Raw genomic sequence first — 6935 nt, forward strand, 5'->3', positions numbered from 1 at the left:
CCCCCATGTTCTTTGAGGCAGAATCTCTCATTGGCCTGGAGTTTGCTAAATAGGCTAAGCTGTCTGGCCAGTGAGCCTCACAAACCTAGCATCCACCACCACACATGATTCCTAGGGATCTAACTTAGGTCCTCATGGTTATCATGGCAACCACTTTCCTGACTTAGCTCTCTCCCAGGACCTGCTTTAATTTTTCATACAAGGTCTCATTTATGTAGCCCAGTCTGACCCCAAACTCAAAGCAATCCTTCCACCTCAGTCTCCCGAGTGTCAAGATTCCATGTCTGTCCACCACACCCTGCTAGTGTTTTATATCAGTGATGAAAACATCACAAATACTTACATCCATCCTCATGTGCCAAGCTCACTGGCTCCAGCTCTGGTCTGCAGCATGGGCCTCGCCTGCCTTTCTGCTTCCTTGGTTTTCAATTCCCTTCTTTGTTGATAAGTAACTTGGCTTTCCTTATTCTTGATACAAGGATCTGCCTGTTCAACCAACAACTGGTACCCTGCCCTAACAGCTGGCTTTTCTCTTTGCTCTCAAATGCTACAGCCACCTCCAACAGTGATGAAGGCAAGCAGGAAGAAGGGAGCTGAACAATTTATTTTTGAAGTAGCAATATAGTCACAGGGCTGGAGAAATGTTTCTCAACATCCATGGCTGGGCAGCTTACAGTTACCTATGACTCTAGCTCCAGGATTCCCTATGCCTTTGGTCTCTGTGGATATCTGCACTAACATGCACACCCCCCCCCCCAGCCCCACCATACGCACTTTTTTAAAGTAATATATTTATTTTGTACAAAAAAAAACATAGAAAAGTGCATAAAGTTTCCAATCCACCATAAAGTCTTATCCCAAACATCATTAATTTATTATCTACCATCTAATATGAATTTTTTGTTTGGTTGTATGTTTTGTTTTGTTTGAGGCCGGGATATCTCTATGGTAGCTCTGGCTGGCTTGGAACTCACTATGTAGACCAGGCTGGCCTTGAACTCACAGAGACCCACCCGTTTCTACCTCCTGGGTGCTGGGATTGAAGGCTTGTGCCCCGTGCCTGACATGAGTAGGTGTTCATTTTGTTCTCTTTTATACAAACCTGCCGTTACATTCTTTTCCTCATTTGTCAATACACCATTGAGAACTTCTTATAGCATACATTAAGCATTATTTTATCTTTTTAATGACTGTATAATATTCTACTACCTGCTTATTCCAACTTTACTTAGTGATTTCCTGTATAATAGATATTTGGATTGCTCCTAATATTTTGCTAGGCCAGACAAGGCTGCAATAAAAAGATTTTTGTATATTCAGTTCATGAATATACAGTCACAGTCAGTAACATTCAGAAATGGGATCGTTGGTCTTTTCTGTTATATATTGAGTAATTAGTAGCTTAATAGTTTTTTTTCCTTTTAGAAAGTAAGTGTAAAGTAAGGAGAAGGTCTCTACTGTCCACTCATGTGTTTTCAGCATCAAAACCATCAGGACATAGAAAACATTCAACAAACATGCATTCATTGAATGAATGAATGAATGAATGAATGAATGAATGGGCTGTGCTCTCTGTGTCTGGACTGGATGATCAAACATTTATGAGCACCGGCTATGCACCCTTTGCTGACTTTCCAGACACTCCTGGGAGGTCAGGACTGCTTGCGGCTACCAAGTCCATGACTACGCTGAGGTCACACAGTTAGCCTAGACCAAGCCACCACTTCTGCCTGTATGACATCAGACTCTGTGATGCACCTCACTGACCATGTTACTCAGCCTCCAACCCCACATGGACCCGCCTCGACCAGACCTCCTTACTCTCCTGGTCCCATCAGTCTCTTGTAGCTTCTTCCCCAGCCAAAGGCATCTGCCCCAACCCTCAGCCAGCACAGGCCAGGACCAAGGATGGAAGCCATCATTTCCATACAGCTGTCCCTTGGATCTGAGCCTGGGGAGCCCCCCCATTTTCATTGAAAAGGCTGAATTGTCTTGGCATTTTGGGGGCTGCCTGGGCGGGGCCTGGTGAGGCTATTATCCTACATTATCTCACTCCCCTGCCCCTGAAAAGAGCCTGTGACTGCCCCTCCCTCCCCTGCCGCAGCCTTTTACACTTAATTACCTCACTCGTCACCAGCAGCCTTCAGAGGGACCACAACTGGGGCGTGAGTAATCCCGCCCCACACACCCAGTCTGTCTGCAAGGAGGGAATCGCCCTGTGGCCTGGAAAGAAAGAAACAGGCCTCCCATCCCAAGAACTCTGGGGCTGCTGCCACGAGAGGCAGGCGCTGACCCCAGACTCTTCGATGGCCTTTGCCAGTCCTGGTGTCAGGCTCCCCACCTCCCTGGCCCCAGATTGTGAGCTGGAACTTCCCAGGCTGCAGAAGACGTGTACATACACAACACACACACACACACACACACACACACACACACACACACTCTTACTGCCTTCCTTTCAAAACAGGCAGGCTGGACTCCATCCCTAGAGCAGCCTGCACCACACTGTGCAATCATGGCTTCCAGGGGTAAAGCCCCCTCATCCTGCACCAAATTCCTTGTGATCCTTTGTCCTCTTTCCTCTGGGCTCTGATCTTTAGTGTGCTGGAAGGGTCACTGGCCCAGGGAGTCCTTTCTATTCTCCAGCTGCTGGACATAGTCCTTGTCTGTCAAAAAAAAAAAAAAAAAAAAGGAAGACAGGGAAAGAGGGAGGGAGAAAGGGAGTCTGAATGCATCTTCCTAGTGTTGGGCCCAGGTCCTACTGGGAAGCCATTGCTGGACTCTAGTAAGTGGGAGTGAAGAGCCCATGGTGAAGGAATTGACCTGATGGGAAGATCTGCCCTGGCAAAGTGGATGCTCCGATCAGCCTACCCTAAGCCACCCTACCCCATGCTGTAGGCTCCTGGAGCCCAGGCTTTGGTGCTCAGGAGCCTGGGTGACCTGGAGCATCTCAGGTCAAAGCTGCTTCTTTGCTTTGCTGCCCAGTGGCCCAGGTTAGGGAGCCCGCCATCACTGTGAGTCACTAATGTCACTCCCATGTCACCATGGGTCACCACTGTCACCCCCCCCCCGTAAGATGGTGCAGCTGGGGTCAAGAAGCAGCTGCTCATCCTCTCCCCCATCAGATGTGCCACCTCTCAGGCTGCACAGCTCAGCCCCCATCTTCTTCCCAGAACCACAATAAGGAATGTAGAAGGTGGCAGGTGGTGGGAAGGATGCATCTGATAGTCAGCAAAGCCTGTGGGTCCGCTCTCAGAATAATGGCTTTAAATTAATAAAGTACATCATGTTACGAAGGAAACCAATTATGTAGGAACAGTTATCAAAATATGAAAAACACAATTGCACCGGAGGAGTATACGTGCCTCTTTATGTCATTTTGTAACATGTGATTTTGCAAATAACCACTGCTGCCTCAAAGTTGTGATAAGCATAAAAAAAATCAGACTGGGGAGATAGTTCCATCAGAAGAGCGCTTGCCTTACAAGCACAAGGATCTAAGTTCAATCCCACAGTTTAAGAAAACAATCTGGGTGTGATTCAGTGTGTTTATAATTCTAGTGCTGGCAAGGCAGAAACAGGCTAATCTCTGGGGCTTGCTAGTTACCCAACCTAATCTATTTAATAAGCCAGTGAGAGACTGTTTCTCAAAAAAAAAAAAAAAAAAAGTGGTTTGTGACTGAGACATAACTCCTTAGGCTACACACAAACACACACACACCACACACACTCACCACACACACACAAACATTATACAAACACACCACACACACATTACACAAACACACCACACACACACACAATCACCACACACACACAAACATTACACAAACACACCACACACATTACACAAACACACACGAGCATCACACAGACACACCACACACACACACACACACATACCACACACTCACCACACATACACACAAACATTACACACACACAAATACACACACACACACACACACACCTAAAACTTCTATCATAGGATAGGAACACAACCCTGATTTCTATCCCTGACAAAGACAGATTCTGCTACTGTCACCATTTTCTAAGCCTGTAATCACAAGGGAAGGATAGTGAGCTTCAGATGGAGATCAGTTTAGTTAAAGATGGAATGCTTGCCTGTCATGGTGGTGCACACCTGTAATTTTAGTACTCAAGAAGCAGAAGAATTGCTGGAAGTCCCAGGCTAACAATCCTGACACTGTCTCATTAAAAACAAAAATAAGTTATGGAGACCATAAAGATGGCTCAGTGATTAAGAGCACATGCTGCCCTCGTTGCTGATTCTCAGATTGGGAGCTGTAAACGGGCTATAACTCCAGTTTCAGGGGAATGCAGTCCCTGTTCTAGTCTCCTCAGGCACCAAGCATGTAAGCAGTGCACTTACATATATGCAAACACATACATAACATAGAAAACTACAAAATCTCAAAAAGAAACAACTCTCAAGTTTTTAATGCCTTCCTGTCTGAGTTAATGGAAGGCTTCCTGAGTCCTCTGTATGAACTCCAGCTTTAGAGAAATAGAAACATGTCAGCATTTTCCTTCCTATTTCTTTGCAGCCATCACTAGTCTATTACTGCACTCTTTCTGCTGAACTCAAACTCAGTTCAGGGGGATCTCAATACCAAGTACCAGGCAACTGCTACCTAGCCCCCAAACTTCTGCTCTTAAGCTGGAATTGATTTGCCATTCCTGGAAGGCAAGTTTTAAGTTAATAACAACACAGAGAATAAAAATAACACTCGAGAACACGGAAACAAGACAAAATTAAGAGATACGGTTGGGGGCACTAGAGAAATGTCTTAGAGGACAAATTTAAAAGCAGTGGCTGCTCTTCTGAAGGACCTCAGTTTTGCTGACAACCAGCTTTGACATCCAGTTTCCCAATGAAGGCATCGAAAGGGGTACAGCATTGGCGACTGGGGTGGTGCTGATAGCAGCCGACAGCTCCGCTCTCCTGTTGACAGTGGCCATAGATTTACAGGGTCAGCAGCAATTTATGGGGTCAAACTGATTGAACAAAACTTAATTATCTGGGGCTGGCAAGAAAGCCCAGCAAGAAACTCTGAACTCTTTTCATTCTTAAGTGTACATACATATAGACAGACTGACAGACAGACATTTGATGGATGGAGCAGAGCCCTAACAGCTACACTTTATTTTTTCTTTCAGTATTTTTATACCTTTTTAGACAAATGTTCTTTCTAAAATTACCTCATAGATAAAATGTCACACAAAAGGGAGTTACAGAAAGATGTTGATAATAAGTTCAAAGCAGTGTTTCATTCTGTAAGCTCATTATAAGTTCAAAGCAACAGTTTACACGGCCTTGCCTTATCATAGTGCACACCTGTGGCTTCATCCTTGAACCTGACCTAGAATGAATGTTTTTTGTTTGTTTGTTTGTTTGATTGATTGATTGATTGATCACAAATCTGTCCCAAGCCTATTTCTTTTCTTAATGTAATTTATGAAACCTTATCATGCAGCCTTAACTTACTATTCTATGAGGAGGCACATTCTATTCTTGATTCCAACTTTATTACATCTTTCTGGCAAAACAACTAAAACCATCTCCTTAAACTTTCTTCCTAAGATTAGTTGAATCAAATCAGGAATGTTATAAAGTCATTAATACAACTAAACAGCATTGATTAATGAAAGTTCATCTTCATGTTGACCTGCAGGACATTTGCCCAATAGAATGGGCTGATGCCCAGGAATTACTAGGCTATGTAATAATGGCAGGAAAGGCATATCCGCAGTGAGAAGCAATCCTTGGACAAAGTTTGTGGGGACATACCTTTCCAAAGTACCCATCGCAGCCATGCAAAATGGTGGGCTATCTCCAGGAAACCCACTTACCTGCCATACCCTTTCCTAGATGACTTCTGGCCCAGTATGATTCCTAGGACCCATATAGTGGCTCATAACTGCCAGTAACTCCAGTTCTAGGGGATCAGATGTCTTTTTCAGGACTCTGTGGACACTAGCTACACACAGGATACACAGACATGCATGCAGGGAAAACACTCATGCACATACAATAAAAATAAATCTTAAAAAACAGAAAAAAGAAAACAGGCTGAGAGTAAAGACAGGGCATTTTCTTTCTCCTTGTGCCTTCTAGTCTGTCTCTGGAATTCTTCACTCAGTTCTGGGTCCTTTCCTTTGAGAACATCAGTTAACTGCAACAGGGCCTAAGGAAGTAACCAGGACCCACAGACTTCTGTCTTGTGCTTCTGATGGGATCACACTGTGGACACACACTGGGACTGTACCTTGAGATATCATGTGAGGAACTGGACACCAATATGAGAATGCCCAGGCTCTTCCCTGGATATGAGGACAGAGGAACAGGAGATCTGCATACCTCAGAGATGCCATCTGAGCTGGAAGCATAGAGTCTGAACATGAGAAACTGGTTACCATAGGGCCAGAAGCATGGAAGGGAAAACTCTTTGGGCCCAAAAGCACAACAGTGGAACTATAAGAGTGGCTGGGACATCTCTTGTCTCTTCCCTGAGTTTGTTCCTGTCTAGGGGCAGAAGTACAAAGAGGGAGGTCCCTGGCCAGGGTGTCTGGCTTCTTAGTAGCGTCAGAACAGATTTGAACCAAGATCACCCATGCCTTTAGCGCCTGTGTGCCCATCCCTCTGCATCTGGTATGAGATAAAGGGAAGGCTGGACAATGGGGACATGTGAGGGGTCTGACCCTTAGGAGTCACCTACCCTATCAAGTTTGGGGTCAAGTACAGGTGAATATTGATAGTCTCCAGATTTCTCCAGAAGCTGATGGAGTCCAGCTGGTTCCTGAGCTAAGTAGAAAGCAAAGCAGGAGGCAGAGCCAGAGGTGCTGAGTGGGGTTGATTCCTCTGTGCCAGAAACCCTGGGAGCCCCAGAAATGCCAACTCTGCAGCTCTGACA

Source organism: Arvicanthis niloticus, chromosome 2 (assembly GCF_011762505.2).
Source record: "Arvicanthis niloticus isolate mArvNil1 chromosome 2, mArvNil1.pat.X, whole genome shotgun sequence".
Taxonomy (NCBI): Eukaryota; Metazoa; Chordata; class Mammalia; order Rodentia; family Muridae; genus Arvicanthis; species Arvicanthis niloticus.